This window comes from Rattus rattus, chromosome 14 (genome assembly GCF_011064425.1).
Source record: "Rattus rattus isolate New Zealand chromosome 14, Rrattus_CSIRO_v1, whole genome shotgun sequence".
NCBI lineage: Eukaryota > Metazoa > Chordata > Mammalia > Rodentia > Muridae > Rattus > Rattus rattus.
In genome coordinates, this window is record NC_046167.1 from 80,066,812 (window position 1) to 80,084,459 (window position 17,648).

Genomic DNA, 17,648 nt, shown 5'->3' on the forward strand with positions numbered 1-17,648 from the left:
AAATTAGTTGTGTGATCTTGGGTAAGGCACTTTGGACACTCTCATGAGGATGGTGGCTTCTTCCACCTAGCCCACCGGGAGGCTGAGGGGTGGACGGAACCGGAACCGTGTGCTGTGTGAAATGTCTGGTAGAGTTCCTGGTGGGGAGTCAGCATTAGTCAAGGTTATCACCACCCTTCCTGTATGTGGGTTAGCTGCTCCTCCCTGAATCCCGGACACTCACCACATCCTCCCGTCGGTCACGCCCTGAGATGGCCCTGCTTCCCACAATGCAGTGCTGCGTTGCTCAGTGCTGGGAAACACACCTCGGGCATTTCCTTCATCCCTAGAGAGTCTCTCCAAAACCTCTCTATCCACTCAGTATCGAAATGTCAGTTCTTTTCCTGAGGAAACATTCAAGGAAAAAATCCAAGTGAAGGACTTTATAGGCAGACAGCTCATGTGTCCCAAGGGTGGAGTGAAATAAGTCGCTGCTTTCCCGGGGAAAGTTAGCTTGAGGAAAAAAGCATTTGTGTTTAGAACTGTGGGTCCTGGGCCCCCAGGTGACTGCGCAGAAATGCAGACTCTGCCCTGGGCTCAGGGAGGCCTCTGCAGCCATTAGCAACATAGAAACACACCCTTCAGAGAGAGCAGTGTGTGTAGTTAGGCCACGGCTCCTTCCTGGTGTATCCCCAGAAGCAGGGTGGACCCCTGAGCTTCTGGAGAAGCCTGTTTACTATCCTGTCTGGGTTTTTTGCAGCCAGACTGACACAACTGGAGGACGCAAACTGCGCCTCATGGTTTTATATCAATGTGGCACAAGCTAGAGTCATCCGAGAGGAGGGGACCTCAGCGAAGAAAAGGTCTCCATAAGATCTGGCCGTAGGGCGTTTCTCATTTTTAAAACTTTTGATCGATTCTTAGTGAATTTGCACACTGCATCCCAATCCCACTCATCTCCCGTTCCTGTCACATGTGCCCCTATAACCTCCCCCACAAAAGAAAACCAACCCAAAACAAACCCGGCTCGCCGTGGAAGCCGCGGTGCGTCACGGTGTCCCACAGCACACCCTTTTGCCCGCACGTCTTTGCTTGCAAATGTTCGGTGCAATGAGTCATTGGTCTGGTTTGAGGGCTCTGGCTTCTGCTGCACTATTAATATTGGGTCCTCAGCGGGACTCCTCTTAGATCCCCTGTTGTCATGGAGATCCTCCAGTTTGGAGGTGTAGGACCGGCCCCTTCGTGTACTCTGGCAGTTCATAGATGAGGCAGACGTTGGGGTGGGCCAGCTCAAAGTGTAGTTCATTTTCTTAATTAGTGGTTGATGGAGGAGAATGTGGGCGGGGCCGCGTCTGGGCTGGCGGTCCTGGAGCAGGCTGAGCGAGCCACGAGGAGCAGGCCAGTGAGCAGCACCCCTTCAAGGCCTCTGTGCCAGCTCCTGCCTCCAGGTTCCTGCCTTTGTGAGTTCATGTCCTGGCTTCCCTCAGCGGACCCAGGATACGTTAGCCTTTATTCACTTAAACACTTTCCTTCCCAGCTTTCTTCTGGGGTCCATCTTTCTGGAACCCATGCCAGAGTACCCTGCACAGAAAGCACCGTGAGTCTCTATTCTCTGGAAGGGTGCAGAGGTGGCCCGCAGGCGTGTGGGGGTGGGGCATGGCTTCCTGAACACCACAGGGGATTGGGATTCAGGCAAACCTGGCCCCAGTCTCTGCTTGCTCTCTCCGTGACCCCCCCCCCCGAGAACTCACCCTAAATATAAAATAAGAACCCCAAGAGCATCTCCCTCTGAGAGTTGGCACGAGGAATAGAAGGGACAAAGAGAAACCTAGCGTTCCATAAATGCCAATCGTTAGCACAGCTCTCATCTCAAAGGGAAGAAGGCCTGTTCTTCCTGGAACCAGACGCGAGCCAGACGAGAGCGGCCATGGTCCAGGGACACAAATCCAGGTCGCCCAGTGCTAGCCTGTTCTAGCTGGGACACACACGGGGGGGGGGTGGGGGGATAGGAGAGAGAGAGAGAGAGAGAGAGAGAGAGAGAGAGAGAGAGAGAGAGAGCGCAAAAGAAAGTCATAAATCAGCACACTTTTCAAATGTACTGTGGGGATGTCAGGTAAGCTACAGCAAAGTGGGGCAATGTTTGCTGTAGGCCTGAGATCCTGACTGGCACTGTTAGCCTTTGGGCTGGTAGATACTAGAGCTCTGTTTCTATATTCCAGAAGAATTTACCCAAGAGTTGTAAGTTGGATTACACACAGAGGTGGGCGGAAAATGGCTGGCGTTTTAAAGATCTGTCTGTTTAGCGTGTATGGGTGTTTTGCCTGCCTGTGTGTCTACACACCATGCATGGGCAATGCTCATGGAGGCCAGAAGAGGGCAGCAGAGCCAAGGGAACCGCAGTTATAGATGGGTGTCAAGTCACCCCGTGAGCGCTACAAAATGAACCAGGGTCCTCTGGAAGAGCAGCCAGTGCTCTTAACTGCTGAGTCATCTCTCCAGCTTCTGTGAATGGCGTTTGAGAGGTCAAGAGAGCCCAGGATAAGTTGGCTCTGCACCTGCGACATTCACAGACATTTCCTTTCCCTCCAGTCCTAGTCAGTGAGCTGGGCTATGTTCAGTGGTTCAGTTCAGGGTGGTGGCCTTTCAGGCAGTTTAGCTAACACCTGCCTAAGTAGCCACAAGCCTGCATTCTGAGGTACCATTGCTAATAGCAATGCAGCCACTCTCCACAAGGTGGCGCTATTGTTAGCAGAGAGAAATTCTCGTGGGCCAAGGTATGTGGTTAAGATGGTGGGGCTGCTAGAGTGAGCTCTTAAGTAAACCACGTGTCTCTCAAGGCAGAGAAACGTGGGGTGACTCTCATGACTTCATGCACTTAGGGAATGCATGCTCTTTTAAAGTAGGGTTCAGTGTGCCTGTATGACAGAACCCTGCACGCTTCATACCTTGGAAGCGTGAGAACCTTCAGAATTAGGGGACGCCTTCCTAAAGTGACTCACAATGGTTGATGTCGGCTGCCTACTTGAGGAGATTAAGAATTGCCTAGAGCATTAGTGAGCTACACTCTAGGGCGTGCCTGTGAGGGCTTTTCCTGGGAGGATTAACTGAGAGGGGAAGACCCACCCTGACTATGGATGGTATCATCCATGTGGGTCCTACATGGTCCCAGGCTGAATAAAAAGAGGGGTGGAAGAGTCTCCCCAAGTGCCTGCATTCATCACTCTGTTTCCTGGTCCATGGAGCTGTGAGCCAGCAGCCTTCTCCAGCACAGGGAGCTATATCCTCAAACTGTGGCCAGAAAGAATCTTTCTCCCTTAACTAGCTTCTTGTCAGATATTTTGTTGCACAACTGAAGAAAGTAATTAATATAGAAAACTGTGCTGCTGTAAAGCTGTGTGCTGAGCAGGGGGTGCTCAGGTCTTGCAACTGTCAGCGTGGGACGTGCAAGAGTTTACAGCTTCAGGGAACATGCCTTGGAGTGCTGTGTGCAGAGTGTAGTCTGCCCTCCTCTCCGGGGTTTGGAAAACCAGAGCAATAATGAAAATGTAGACAATAAAAACCGTGTGTGTGAAATGTCAGGGAGCTGAAGGGCCGCATCAGAAGCCAGGCTGTAAGATACTCTCGGTTCATTCTGGCAAAGAAGCTGGCTGCTTTTCGCTTGTGTCCTGAGCCCGAGTGAGATAAAGTTCACAAGGAATGGACGAAGCTGTGGAGAGGAGGCAATTCCAGCACAGCAAAACATTCAGGCTGTGGCATGGCTACTGCTCACTGCTTTTAGTCAGGTTTACAATTGTGTGTGTGTGTGTGTGTGTGTGTGTGTGTACAGAAATATGTGAAAAAATGTGTATCTTGGCCAAGAAAGGAATGTGGACACAGTTACACATGTAGACGGCACAGACAAAGCAGCTGTGGATGTAGTGCTCTAAGTGTTGAAAAGACTGGTGTAATTTAGGACAAGCCCCCTACACCTTGCAAACTGCCTTAAGAGAAACACTGTATCCACCAGAAGCTCTAGAGTATAATAATGAAAGTGTGTTTGAAAAAGAATTGTCAGAAAGAGAATGCCTGAACCAAAACAACCCATAGGGCTACCTGCAGAGGCATTTCCTGGGTCCAGCCACAAAGTCACGTGGATGATAGCTGTTGTCTGAGAGACTGTTGTCCGGGGCCAGGTGACATCATGAGTACGTAGCAGACTTCACCATCGTTCTCATGTTACTGATCTTGGAGGCTGATCCAACATGTCAGAGAAAGGAATGTTCCAAAAAGCTACTAAGTCCAGCCTACCTGTGGCAGGATCAGATCCCTAGCATGGAGTTCCTGAGCCCAAGGTATACGAAGCTGAGAAGGTCAAGCCCAAGTTTCAATGGGCCTCCCAGGATTGGAGATGCCAGAAGAGTAGGGCATTCACTGAGGGAAGCTGAAGATACCCAGTGGAGTTGACTCTGCAAAGAGGCCAGGATTGTAGCAGGCAACAGTGTTGCAAGGTAGTGGCTACTCATGTCTGAGCCCCTATGTTAGAGGGAACTGAAACGTTTGTTTTCACCCTCCTGGGCCTTGCTTTGCTTTGGTTTCAATCATCATCATCATCATCTCCTCCTCCTCCTCCTCCTCCTCCTCCTCCTCCTCCTCCTCCTCCTCCTCCTCCTCCTCCTCCTCCTCCTCCTCCTCCTCCTCCTCCCCCGCCCCTCCCTCTTCCCCCCTCCTTCCTCTCTTCCTCCCCTCCCCCCCTCCTCCCCTTCCCCCCCCCCCTTCCCCTCCCTCCCTCCCCCTCCCTCCCTCCCTCCAGGGTTACTCTGTGTAGCCCTGGCTATCCTGGACCTCACTTTGTAGACCAGGCTGTCCTCAGACTCACGGAAATCCCTAGTTTCTTTACTAGCCCATTCCTTTCTCTCGGATGGGATTGTTTACTCTGTCACTTCATACATCCGATGCCATGAGACTTTAGGGACCATGATGGAAAGCCGTGGTTTAAGGTAATATGCTTGTGTTTTGGGTTGACGGGGTAGACTGGTGGTGATGGATTTGGGTTGTTGACATAAGAAGCACATGGTCCTGGGGCATTAGTAAGGCAAGCTTTTGGGAGTGTCTGGGAGGGTTTTTTTCCAGAGAGGCACGTGGCATCATCCTAGAGGGCTAGGGTCTTGGGCTGAATAAAAAGGGAAACCACCAAGCCCCAGCATTCATTTCTCTCTGCTTCCTGGTCCACAGAGATGAGCGGGGAGCTTCATGCTCTTGCCATAGCCACTCCAAGCTGCCCCTACTGCTCTGCCTTCTCTGACATGAGGTAGACCCTCAAACCATGAGCAGGCAAACCATTCCCCCACTAAGCCATTTCTTATCAGGGGGCTGGTCACGGTGACCTGGAACGTCACTAACACGAACGTCATCTATGCCTTCCATTGCTTTGGTACATGGAAGAGTGAGGCTGAGCAAAAAGTAGGGTTTGGGTCCCGGAGGGACGGCTTAGTAGTTAGGAGCACAGACTGTTTTCTCTGACGACCAGGGTTCGGTTCCCAGTATCCACATGGTGGTGCCTCACAGCCATCTGTAACTTCGGTTCCAAGGAGTCTGAGGTCCTCTTCTGGCCTCAGCAGGCACCAGGCACACACATGGTGCACACATATGCACACAGGTAAACATCCATGCAACATGGTTTTTTAAAAAATAGTAGGGTTTAGCTATATTTTCTCATCCACTAAACCCATAGCTCCCCATTCCCTCCCTTCCCCTCTCCTTCCCTCCCTCCCCCCCCCCTCCTCTCCTTCCCCCTCCTCTCCCTCCCTTTTTTCTTCCCTATCATGAGATATAATCTCAAACCATGAGCCTTTCTTCTCTCTCCTCTTTCCTTCTCTCCCCTCCCCTTCCCTTCTTTCCCCTGCCCTCCCCTGCCCTCCCCTGCCCTCTCCTGCCCTCCCTTCCCCTGCTCTCCCTCCCCTCCCCCCCCTCCCCTCCCCTTCGACTGTGGCCCTTGTTGGCCTGGAGCAAACCAATCTTGCCTCAAACTCAGAGATCTACGCCTGTGTCTGCATGCAGTGCCCATGGAAGCCAGAAGAAGGCACTGGATCCTCCCTCCCGAAACTGGAGTTACGGATGGTGGTGAGCTGCCCCGTGGGTTTTTAGAAACCAGCTCAGGTCTTACGCAAGAGAGGCAAGTGCCCTTCACCACTGCACCATCTCTCCAGCCCCCAGAGCCGCAGCTTCATTTCTCTTCGTGCATCAAATATTGCTAAAACGCAGCTGAAAAGCTCAAAAGCTTCTGACAAGTGCTCGCCATCTAAATGTCAGTCCCTTGTGCTTTGAAAAGATTCCTGCTCCCTGCAGTTACACAGGATGTGATATAAGCGACTGCTGGCGTGCACAATGGCTTTTCCTTTTTGTTTCATAGTTGGTTTATTTTATTTTATTATTTTAAATGTATTTGAAGTTTCACTTTACTTTAAATGTATTTGAAGTGATCTTAGGGATCTGAAGTAGAAATCCACCTGTATTTAGTGCTAACAGCTGTCAACGTTTCAGTTTGGTTCACAATCACACAACCTGGGTTTACCTACATCCACACTTGACAGTTATATTAACTATACTTCGGGTTTGGGTTTTGTTTTTTGTTTTTTGTTTTTTTTGCCTGTAGCTCATCGCTTTCTTGCAAGCGTATTCCAAGGCACAGCCAGGTTTCAGACATCAGAGCTGACAAGAATTAACCCACCTTTCGTGAAGTCGAGGAAACCCGGTGCTTTACTGTGAATGGTCAGGGTGCTTAGCAGTGGCTTCTTCTGAGCTAGAAAGTTGCTAAAATAAGCAAATTATCTCCTGCCAGAACGTGTCCACCACGGGGTCAGAGGTGCGGCCTGTTTTCTAGACTGATGTGAGGCTCAGGGAAGTCCGTGGGAAATATTCGCTGAGTAGAGCCCTTCCCAGGCTTAGCATTTTCGTCCATACAAGCGGGCCGAGCGACGTAGGATCTTCCCTGTTGGGCTGTTCTAGGAGGGAATGAAATGTGCATGAATTTGCCTAGAACACAGGAAATAGTCGACGGGAAGGCTCTGTCAGGACTGTGGTTAGGCATCCCTTTGGCCACTGGAAGGGTTAGGGACCGACTTAGGCTGCCACAGGAGATCCTCTCCCAGCATCCACATTTCTGAGAATCATTGTTGTGACCGAGAGTTCCAAGGGCACCCCAGCGACCTCTGTGCTGTGCACAGTTCTTGACGCCATGAGGATGCTCAGCTGGACACTCCCCAGGAGTGAGGGACACAGGCTGAGGGTGGCCCTGGCCTCAGCTGACTGGATTGATTTTAATCCAGAGAAAAGAACAGGCATGTGGAGGTCTCTCTCTCTCTCTCTCTCTCTCTCTCTCTCTCTCTCTCTCTCTCTCTCTCTCTCTGTGTGTGTGCTCGTAGAGGGCAGGCAGAGTGTAGACTGCTGTTTGGTTTCCCTCCCTTTTCTTCATTTGGTTTTTGTTTTACTTGGGGCTAGAGAGATGGCTTAGTAGATAAAGTGTTTTCTCTGGTCAAGACGTACCTTCAGATCTCAGACAAAACCCCTGTGTCAGAACTGGCACAGCAATGTGTGTCTATAACAGGAAGTGCTGGGCAGAGGAGAGGCTGGAGCGTCTTGGGGGAACCTCCTGGCTGAGTGTTCTAACCTAACCTGGGAGTTCCTGCTTCAGCGAGAGATCTATCCTGTCTCCAATAAAGATGGAGAGTCCCAGGAGGAGATATTTAATATCACCCTTTCTCCTGTCTAGGTGCACGCACAGGTGAACACACTCCTACACACATACACACACACACACACACACACACACACACACACACACACCACGACTGAGCCAACACAAGGACCCTCCTGGGTTCCTTCCACGGTGCAGTGGGTCAAATGGAAGCCTGCAAGCAACTGCTTTGTTGAACTCCTCTCTGGCTACAGGTGCCCTTGCAAGCACCAAGGCAGGATAGCAAACTCCCGGGCTGCACGCAGGGAAGAAGAGAGACTTAGCAACGTCTCCCGAGCTCTAATGCAGTTTGCCTGGGCGTCGCCACCTTGGTTCAGCAACCGTTGGCTGAACCAACAGTTCAAGTCCCAGCCTTGGCTTCGTACAGCTCAATTATCCCACGCCATCTTACGAAACATGGATATGTTGGCTGGATTTACGTCAGCCTGACACAAGCTAGAGTCATTCGGGAAGAGGGACGCTCAATGAGAAAACGCACCCATCAGAGCGGCCTGTGGGCGAGTCTGTGGGATATCATCTCGATTGATGATTGATTTGGGAGGGGCCAGCTCACTGTGGGTGGTGCCACCCCTCACCAGCTTGTCCTGGGTGCGATAAGAAATCGGGCTACACAAGCTGTGGGGGGCAAGCCAGGACCCCACAGGGTCCGAGAGAGAGAGAGAGAGAGAGAGAGAGAGAGAGAGAGAGAGAGAGAGAGAGAGAGGTGGCTCTTGCTTATGGTACTTTACTCAACAGTTCAAACCGTCCATAAGACAAGGGGGCTCTTCATGACAGCCCTGAAGTGACACTGGCTGGGCGACCGCTTGCAGTAGATGTGGGTCAGAGAGAAATGGCTAAGTCTCTTAAAGCTTGCGCTGCCATGAGGACTCAGGTTGGATTCTCTCTGTATCACAGCACGTGCTGTGCTACATTTCAAGGGTCTCATTGTGATCTTTTATTTCCTGGGGAAAACTGGAATGATGTCTCCCAGGGATGTTTTATTGGTGCTACATGATCTATCTGAATTTCTGGACTGCCGCTGAGGGATGCAGGGCACTGAAGGATGCAGGCTCTGCTGAGGGATGCAGGCTGTTGGTGAGGGATGCAGGCTGTTGGTGAGGGATGCAGGCTGCTGCTGAGGGATGCAGGCTCTGCTGAGGGATGCAGGCTCTGCTGAGGGATGCAGGCTGTTAGTGAGGGATGCAGGCTCTGCTGAGGGATGCAGGCTGCTGCTGAGGGATGCAGGCTGCTGCTGAGGGATGCAGGCTCCGCTGAGGGATGCAGGCTGTTGGTGAGGGATGCAGGCTGCTGATGGATGCAGGCTGCTGAGGGATGCAGGCTGCTGCTGAGGGATGCAGGCTGTTGGTGAGGGATGCAGGCTCCGCTGAGGGATGCAGGCTCCGCTGAGGGATGCAGGCTGCTGAGGATTGCAGGCTGTTGGTGAGGGATGCAGGCTGTAATATCTTGGCTGGCAGGCTGAGCCTGATTTCCATGACGTCATTAGTTTCTGGTGACTGAGCAGGTGAACCTTATTGTTCAGGGTGAACTGTTGGGAGCACCACTGTGAGTGAGGGCTTCGCCCAGCTTGTTAGCCCGAGTCAGCAAACTCATCTCCCTTAGCATTATTCTTTTTGCCTGCATCACGTGTTATATTTAATGATGGCTTCCATTATGACATTTTCATACACGTCGATAGCATATTTCAGTAACATTCACTTCTCTGTCACCCTCTCCTGTCCCCCTCACGTTACCACTGATTCCCTTCCTCTTCCCAACTGGCAATCCTACTGTGTGTATGTGTGTGTGGGGGGGAGAAGAGAGGGGGGAAGGGAGAGAGAGAGGGAGGGGAGGGGGGAGAGGAGGAGGGGGAGAGGGAGAGGGAGAGAGGGGGAGGGGAGGGGAAAAGAGAAGGGAAGGAAGAGGGGGGAAGGGGAGCAGGAGAGGGAGAGGGAGAGGGAGAAAGAGAGAGACCTAGTGAGTTTCATTAGTGTTGTTTACAAGTGAATGGGAGAGGATTTCTTATTTGTTTATAGGAAGAGTACAGCTCCTTACCAATGGCTGACCCACTGAAGAAAATGCCCCATCAACCATTCACTGTGCGTGTAAACCCTCAAGGAGGGATGTGTTCTCACGAGCCCCTCCCCCAAGGCAGGCTGCGGATGGGCTGAGCCGAATACAGACCCCTCGTGTGTAATCACAGTGGCTATGAGTCTAAGAGCAGGGCAGCCAGGTCATACCTGGAAGTCAGTGTTCCCCACTACTCCCCCGCACCGTGCTCTTAAGTCCATTTTCAATGTTCATTAAGCCTGGGAGGGCGTGACTCAAACACCCAATTTATGGCCAAATATTCAGCAGTCATTTGTGGTCATCACCTTCACAGTTCAATGTCTCTGCCTTGCTGCTGACCGTCGAGGCAGGAAGGAACCTCGATCACCAACGCTAATCTATGGGGACGAGCGCAGTCACGTGGAAGGGGGCACAACAGGCACATGTCCATTTAGCCTATCCTGTGACTTTCAAAACCATGGGCTATGGCTGGCTTGGTGGTGCCAGATGTGGCTTCCTCCCCGGAGAGCGGGCCTTGATTCCAAGCAGTAAGTGGCTGGTGATTTCTCTGACAAAAGTCACCACTATTACCTCAGTGGGTGTATCTTGCCGCAAATGGGGTCCGCAAACAAACAACACTTGGTGACAGACATTGTGACACTATCAGGGCTAGCCAACAGGGAAGAACCTTCCAGCCAGTTCCAACTAGATTTGCCTACCTCCTGCAACAGGGATGTGCAGTTGTCTTACTGGGCAACTGGCAGCAGCAGCAAATGCCTGCAGTTGTTTTAGGGACCTCAAGAGGCCTTCCTGACTGACAGACGACTCGTAGGGAGGCAGACCACACCTGACCTTCGGGTTTTGGTTTACTTACTAAAGAAGCGTCACTCTGAGCAGTTCAGCAGAGTGCCACAGTGCTGTAAGCAGGGTCTGACATGGCCACCCAAACTCTGCAGGCAGAGTGTGCAAATTTGCTTTCAATGAGAAGTGTGTGTCGCAGTGGGTCGAGAAACGCAGAGGCAGATAACACGTGTGTAAGTCAACATTTTACAACGCAAACAGATCCGTCCCAACTAGCACAAGGATGAAAGGGACAGACTCTAGAGTCCTCTTTCAGTCAACACCCCTCCCCCCACCCCCACCCCCAGCTCAAAGGGCAGCTGACATTTGACTTCTACAGCATAGACAGGTACTTATGAGTATTTTAACTTGAAGGCGTGATGTAAAGATTTGCGTATAATTTTTGTGTCCGATGTTCCTTGGCCAGAACACAGCTCACTTCAAGATTTGTTTTCTTGATGTCGAGATAAGAGCTTATGTATTTTAAGTTGGCTTCAGCCTTGCTGTGTAGCAGAGGAGAGCCTTGAACTCTGGATCCCATCTCCACCTCCCAGGTGCTAGGATTACAGATACACGAAGCCTCTGCCTCGCTGGGGATGGGATCTGGCGCTACCACTCAAGCCACAGCCTCCCCTGCTGCCGGTTTACCGTCTCAGTGCTCATAGCTGCTAGCATGACAGGGAGGCAGGCGAATTCACTCCCCGAGCCCTGGGAGTGGACACAGAAGTGCTTGTGTCTGTTTCCCCTTGTTGTAGCACTCTATGTAGCACTCAGTCAGGATACAGAGCTGAGCCACCCTAGCTGTTACTGTCCAGGGATCCCTGCGGCGAGCGGAGAGACTGAAAGCCCGTGTCCAGAACATCTGGATCTAAGACAGGGCTCCTTACAGTCCACGCTCACGGAAGACACCCGCGAGTATTTTATCCTGGATTGTTGAGTAGGCAAGGCATTGCGGAGCCTCCAGGCTATGGGCAGCAGGGTTGGCAGACACTTCTTGTCCAGCTTGGGGCATCTTGTTGTAAACTTGTGGAGGAGAGGAGGAGAGTAACCAGTGTGATGAGAATCAAGGATCTGTGGTGGGGTGAGGGTTGGAATGAAGGAACGATTTGTAAAAATGGCTAAAGAGGGAGCATTTTTTTTTTTAGAGCTCTTCTTCTTCTTCTTCTTCTTCTTCTTCTTCTTCTTCTTCTTCTTCTTCTTCTTCTTCCCCCTCCCCCTCCTCCTCATTTCATATATGTGAGTACACTGTAGCTGTCTTCAGACACACCAGAAAAGGGCATTGTATCTCCTTACAGATGGTTGTGAGCCACCATGTGGTTGCTGGGATTTGAACTCAGGACCTCTGGAAGAGCAGTCAGTGCTCTTAACCACTGAGCCATCTCTCCAGCCCTAGGGCGGTGGTTCTTCACCTCTCTAATGCTGCAAACCTTTAATGCAGGTCCTCATGTTGTGGTGATTTGCAGCCATGACTGTAATTTTGCTGTTATGATTCGTAATGTAAATATGTGATATGCAGGATATCCAATTTGTGACCCCTGAGGGGGTCACAACCCAGGCGTTGAGAACCCCTGCATTTGGGAGCCTGGCTGAGAAGGGCTCTGAGCTTTGTCCTGCAGACTCCTGGGAGCCTGGACACGGAACTGCGAGCATCTCTGATGGAGATTTGGCAGTGGCATGGTGCGGTTCTCACGCTCATTTGACCCTGAGCCCCTTGATTGTGGAATGTGCCCTGCATCTGGTGTTCTTCCTCAAGGACGAGGCTGTAGTCTGCCTCAAGGTATCTGGATGAGAAATGGGCCACACAAAAGTCAATTATAGAATTATTCTTAATGCAATTCTTAATGTGATCTAAATTCTCTGTGCTTCAATGAAGATGACACACCTAGAAAGGCTACAAGTGAAATACAGCAGGATTTAAACCATCTCAGTAGTCAAAACAAAAATCACACACAGGAAAAACCAGAGGAAGAGCCTTGACCAGGTCTATCTGAAACCCAGGTGGCCCATGATTTTTAAAGCATTTTAAATTTATTGTAAACAAAACAAAATCAAAAACCTGAATGCTAGGGCAAACTCAATGACAAAAGGGAACTTTTGATTAAAACTACAAAATAAACAGGCTTCCAGAAAACACTAGGAACAGATTTCAAATCCTTTTACAGTGTCTAAATGACATGGTAACGTTAGGACAAACTTACCCAGTCTATATGAAAATTAATCTTGGAAAATGCCAGTGGTGCAAAATGACTTTTTAAAGGGTTACGTGATGACTTCATATCAGAATAGTGCGAAGGAAAGAAAGGAAAGCATTCGAGGGAGCAGCATAGCCTGGATGACCTCCCACACCAATCGAGCAGCGTGTGTGTGTGTGTGTGTGTGTGTGTGTGTGTGAGAGAGAGAGAGAGAGAGTGTGTGAGTGTGTGTGAGAGTGTGTGTGTGAGTGTGTGTGTGAGTGTGTGAGTGAATTACTCTGTGAATTCAAGGGAATCTGGGTGGGGGCTGGTAGTGTGGCCGGTTCCCGGAACTTAGGTGGGATAACAAGAGCTACAGGCAACACATGCCCACACTGACTACCACTGAGCTCTGAGCTGGGGAGGAGACTAGACTTCACTATCTGGTAGACATGAACTTTTCAAAGGCAGGAAAAAGCAAATCTCTACACTGTCCACTTGCACTCTCTACCTCGTGGCGGATGGACAGGTAGCTCAATAGGAGGCACAGGGGTCCCCTACTCTCTGTGATGCTTGATGTCAACTTCCTTAAGAAAAAAAATTTAATCTAATGCCTAAAAAAAGTCTTTAAAAACAGCTTATTGAGAGTGAGAGAATTAGTTTCCACCAGGGATGAGCTTCTTAATAGGTTAGTCAAAATCAAGTGGTCAGTCCTGAAATCATAGACATACTAGCAATGGTAAATAGAGGCACTGGATTGTATATGTGCATATATATATATGTGTGTGTGTGTGTATATGTATACACATATATGTATATATGTATATGTATATACACATGTATATATGTAAATATGTATATATACATATATGTATAATGTATATGTATATGTATACACACATATATGTGTGTATATGTATTATATACATATACGTATATATGTATATGTACACAAATATGTGCATATATATTAACAAAAAGAGGCTAAGAATTTGAGAAGGAGGAGGGGGATACAGAAAGGGTTGGAGGGAGGAACGGGAAGGGGAAAAATGATGTAAATATATTTTAATTAAAAATTAAGAAAAGACAGAAAACATGACCATTCTTGCACTCAGAAACTCTCAATTTAAAAGCACTGCAGCAAACCCAGCAAATGCCCTTGTCCCTCCCCTTCCCTGGGACGATGTCCCGGGACCGCGTGGAGAGCTATAATTAGTACTCCAGGCTTAAGGACTTGGCTCCCGGCTCTGCAGCTGGTTCAGGGGTTCAGCACTCAGGACGGAGAAGCGCCTTTGCACAGCACTCAAACTTGGGGTTGGGGGTTGAAGTGAGTTTGCATCTGCAGTTCCTCCACCCTGGTAACGTGGTGGCCTCTGCTAACTTGTTCCTCTCTGAGGCTACCTGATCATCTCTAAAACATGAGTCTTGACACCTCCTTTGGAAGTTTGGTGTGGCTTAAATGAGGTCACGCATGCAAAATGTTATTGATCAAAATCTTCCAATCCCCATTAGCAAATCAGGTCCATGGGCAGGAACCTCATTTTTTTTTTTTTTTTTTTTTAGATTTACTTGTTTATTATATATAAGTACAATGTAGCTGTCCTCAGACACACCAGAAGAGGACATCAGGTCCCATTACGGATGGTTGTGAGCCACCATGTGGTTGCTGGGATTGAACTCAGGACTCTGGAAGAGCAGTCAGGGCTCTTAACAGCTGAGCATCTCTCCAGCTCAGGAGCCTCATTTTTCCCTCTGATATTATTTAATTAGCTTCCCTTCTAGTTCCTGTTGTGAGAATCATCTCACCAAGTTACAATCTTGCCAATGGGTCTAGAATCCTCCTTCTTGATTTTCAAAATACATTTTGAAAGCTGGCTTCGGTGCCCACTCCCCCGAGCTCCCTTTACTTGAGGTATTCAGGTCCTGCCTGGCTTGGCTGCCTGTGTAACCAGGGTGGGGTGGGGAGTTACCCTGTGTTTTCTGGCCCGGACTTTTGCTTCCACTTAAGGATTGAGAGTTTACAACAATACAGACTTTGCCTCAACCCATCTGCACATGGAGCATCCAAGAAACTGGTTCAGCCGCGTAGGTCAGTGAGGGAAGGACCCTGTTTCTTTGAGAGCAAAGGAGCAGTAAGCAGCCAAGCGTTTGCATTTAATCAGGGAACCCACGGAAACATTGTAGCATTGTATTACCAGGTCTCTGGACTGAAGCCCTGGGATCTCTGCTTAGGTTTACAGAGTACGAGTTTGTAGTTTTTCCTGTAACCCACAGATATTGAGCATTTGTGGCACTGTGCTGTGGTATCCTCATCCCTGCTCCTGGGCATGGAGCACCCTGGAGACTCTGAGTGTGGGTGCTACGCCAGCGAGTTTTTATTTACAAAGCAGGTGCAGGCTGGATTTGGCCGGTGTGCTCTACTTTGCCAAGCCAGGCTAGTAGACACCTGAGGGGCAGTTGAGACTAATGGGGAACAGGAGCACCACCGCTGGGTTTGCCGGGACCACACATCTGCCTCTTTTGGTTCTGGGTTGGAACAGTCAATGAAGGATCAGAGCACTGACTCACTGGCTTATGTGAGAATTCAGGACTACAGTCTGTGAGGCCTTCCTGGGAAGAGCTGTTGGGGATTGTAGTGTTTCCGCTCAGATGGAAAGGTATCTTGGGACTTGGAAGTCCAGGAACCACAGAGCTCGGAGAGCAGAAGGTGTGGCAGTGGAAGGGCATCCCGAGACACTGGAGCTCAGGAGGGGATCCCCAGCCGGGCTGAGGAGCTCAGTCAGGGGCCTCAGCCCTGCTCCTTTTCTTCTTTTCATTACTTCTTGGCTTCTTCCCGTGAGAGGTTCATACCAGGCAGCAAATCTCATGAAGGAATTTTATTGGAGGGTCCAGGGCGCCGGAGGGATGAATCCAGGAGTGGCTGCTCCCGGCAAAGGGCAGGGCTTATATAGGATTTTCTAGGGGGCGGAGCTTCTGAGGAGCTCAGGGATTGGTGGGCTTCCTGCTCAGGATTTGGTGGGTTTCACGTTCAAAGATTGGCGGATTTCCTGCTCAAGGACTTGTGTGTGTGTGTGTGTGTGTGTGTGTGTGTGTGTGTGTGTGTGTGTGTGTGTGTGTGAAGCTCAGAGATTGGTAGCTTTTTTTTTTTTAACACCCCCCTCCCTGCATTGTGACAATGGGTTAGAGTGGGAAGACCTTCCCAGTCACAGCCTGCTTTTGCTGAGGCGCCATCTCTGTGGGGCTGCTCAGGGAGGCTGGAGAGGAGGTGCTGCTCCTGTGGGACACCTGTGGGACAGCTCCTGCGGGACAGCTCCTGCGGTGGTGTTTGGACAAAGCTTCCTGTTTTCCTCTTTAAAGCAAAGGCTTGCTGCTCCGTGGGGAGAATGTGATCCACGACTAAACCCCACCTACCCAAGGCCTTAATTCCTTGGCGTTTGTCACCCACCATTTGTATCATACTCTGTGGGCTGTGGGCAGGAGACAGATGGTGAACTTCTTATTGCTGTAGAAGTTCACAGGCAGGTAGAAGGGAGTAAGAGGAGGTGTGGATGGTACGCAGAGCCCATCACCTCCCCCAGACAAGCCCTGCTTCCCCAGCAGCCTCTGACTCTCTGCTCCCCACCGGGGTTCCAGCCCTCCTCCTCCCACACCCCCTCTCCACTCCAGCCTGGCCTGGTGCCAGTGCTTCCTCTGAGCCCACTCACCCACCCATTCACTGACAAGAGCATTTAGTCAACAGTACTCACGGAGAACCCCTGCTGTGCTGTGGGGAAGAACTCTATGAATTTATGGTCTTTAAGACATGCAGAAGGATTTCAGTATCTGTGTACTTATGGTTAATTAATAGACAGCTCATTACGTTCAGAAAGGAGAAAAACCGCGCACGTATGCTGCCCATTTTCTTTAATTCTGTTCTACTCTGACTTTTTAAAAAATTAAATTCTTGGCTGGAGAGATGTGTTAGTGGTTAGGAGCACTGGCTGCTCTTGTAGAGGACATGGGTTCAAGTCCCATCCACCTAGTGGCTCACAACCATCTGTACCTCCAGTTCCAAGGAAGACACTGCCTTCTTCCGGCCTCTGGGTTACCTGCACATCTGTGAATGACGCATACACACAAAGTACAAGTTTAGTGGCTTGGTAGTGCAGGCCTTGAATCCCAGCACTCTGGAGGCAGAGGTGGGAGCTGTAGTCCAGGCCGAGCTTGGTCTATGCAGGACAGCCAGGTCTACCCAGAGAGACCCTTTCTCAAAAGCAAAACCCAAACAAAAACAAACAGCAAATAAATAGATAAATTTGACCTGTTACAGGTACCAAATTTATTAACCTCGATCCCTTGTCTAAGGTCGTATCTGTCAGAGAGCATGACACCTGCCCCATAAGAAATGTCACCTGTGGCATGACTCTGAGAATAGAATTCTTATTCCTAGACGACCTTTGACGTCATCGTCCGCTGATGACTCTTGCTGAGTCAGTTACCACCTCGGGTGCTTGCAAAAACAGCTTTCTCAATGCTGGCATTCTCTTAACTTACTAGCCGGCGACTTCCTTTGCAGAAGGAGCCCTTCCTGTACGTCTCTGAGTGTCCCTGGGCTCCGGGATCAGATTTTATTCGCTGTGCTAGGATCTATTGCTGTATTTTGAAAAGCAAGACTGTTTGACTTAGAGGTAGATAGTTTGCAAAAACAGTGAGATATTACACATTAAGGGTACGATTTGATTAAAGAAGGCATTGGATCTCCTGGAACTAGAGTTAGGATTGGCTGTAAGTGTCACTGTGGGTCCTCTGTAAGAACAAGTGCTCTTTTTATTTCGTTTTTAATTTTTTTATGTTTTTTCTCTTATTGGATATTTTTTATTTACATTTTAAGTGTTATCCCCCTTCCTGGCTTTCCCTCCAGA

At 49.8% G+C, this 17,648-nt stretch overlaps 1 protein-coding gene across 2 annotated transcripts in view; it reads left to right on the forward strand.

Annotated features, from left to right (window-relative positions):
- Klhl3 (kelch like family member 3) overlaps positions 1–17,648 on the forward strand; it is a 116,109-nt gene that overhangs the window by 67,383 nt on the left and 31,078 nt on the right. The window lies entirely within an intron of this gene.